Here is a 1,528-nt window from a genome sequence, read left to right on the forward strand (position 1 = left end):
TGGAGTCAAGCAAAGAGGCACTGAGTTTGAATGTAGGTCTTGGAATACATCTACAGGTACACCTCCAATTGACTCAAAGGATGTCAATTAGCCTATCAGAAGCTTCTAAAGCCATGACATCATTTTCGGGAATTTTACAAACTGTTTAAAGGCACAGCCAACTTATTGTATGTAAACTTCTGGCCCACTGAATTTGTGATACAGTGAATTATAAGTTAAATAATCCCAATGTAAACAATTGTTGGAAAAATGACTTGTGTCATGCACAAAGTAGATGTCCTAACGTCAGCCAAAACGATCGTTTGTGGTCTAGTGGTTAGGATTCGATTCCCGGTCAGGGAACTGCTCTTTTGCTACATGTTTACGTGTGCAACCTGTCACAATGAATATAGAAGGTTATCGCACATATGTACCAGCTCACACTGGGAACCCATTTGCACTGTTGTACCCTTCCCTTGTGGTCGTTTGTTAGCAAGAAATGTGTGGAGGGGTTGACAAACAGGTTTTAATGACTCAAGCCTAAGTGGATGGAAACTTACGACTTCAACTATATGTACCATTTCAAACTGGGAAACGAATTGCACTGTAGTACCCTTCCCTGGTGGTCTAGTGTTTACGATTCGGCGCTCTCACCGCTGCGGCCCAGGTTCGACTCCCGATTTCCACTGTAGTACCCTTTCCTGGTGGTTCGACTCCCGATTTGCACTGTAGTACCCTTCCCTGGTGGTCTAGTGGTTAGGATTAGGCGCTCTCACCGCCGCGTCCCGGGTTTGATTCCTGTTCAGGGAACTACTCTTTTGCTACATGTTTACTTGTACAACCTGTCACAATGAATACAGAATGTTATCGCACATATGTACCAGCTCACACTTGGAACCGATTTGCACTGTCGTACCCTTCCCTGGTGGTCTAGTGGTTAGGATTCGGCGCTCTCACCGCCGTGGCCCTGGTTCGATTCCCGGTCAGGTAACTACTCTATTGCTACATGTTTACTTGTACAACCTGTCACAATGAATATAGAAGGTTATCGCACATATGTACCAGCTCACACTTGGAACCGATTTGCACTGTAGTACCCTTCCCTGGTGGTCTAGTGGTTAGGATTCGGCGCTCTCACCGCTGCGGCCCGGGTTCGATTCCCGGTCAGGGAACTACTCTTTTGCTACATGTTTACTTGTACAACCTGTCACAATGAATATAGAAGGTTATCGCACATATGTACCAGCTCACACTTGGAACCGATTTGCACTGTAGTACCCTTCCCTGGTGGTCTAGTGGTTAGGATTCGGCGCTCTCACCGCCGCGGCCCGGGTTTGATCCCCGGTCAGGGAACTACTATTTTGCTACATGTTTACTTGTGCAACCTGTCATAATGAATATAGAAGGTTATCGCACATATGTACCAGCTCACACTGGGAACCGATTTGCACTGTAGTACCCTTCCCTGGTGGTCTAGTGGTTAGGATTCGGCGCAAAAACTAGGTTATTGCAAAAACTAGGATCTTTGTCCCCAAACTGTAGTATGGCT

The sequence above is a fragment of the Oncorhynchus gorbuscha genome, unplaced genomic scaffold (assembly GCF_021184085.1).
Source record: "Oncorhynchus gorbuscha isolate QuinsamMale2020 ecotype Even-year unplaced genomic scaffold, OgorEven_v1.0 Un_scaffold_2137, whole genome shotgun sequence".
Lineage (NCBI taxonomy): Eukaryota > Metazoa > Chordata > Actinopteri > Salmoniformes > Salmonidae > Oncorhynchus > Oncorhynchus gorbuscha.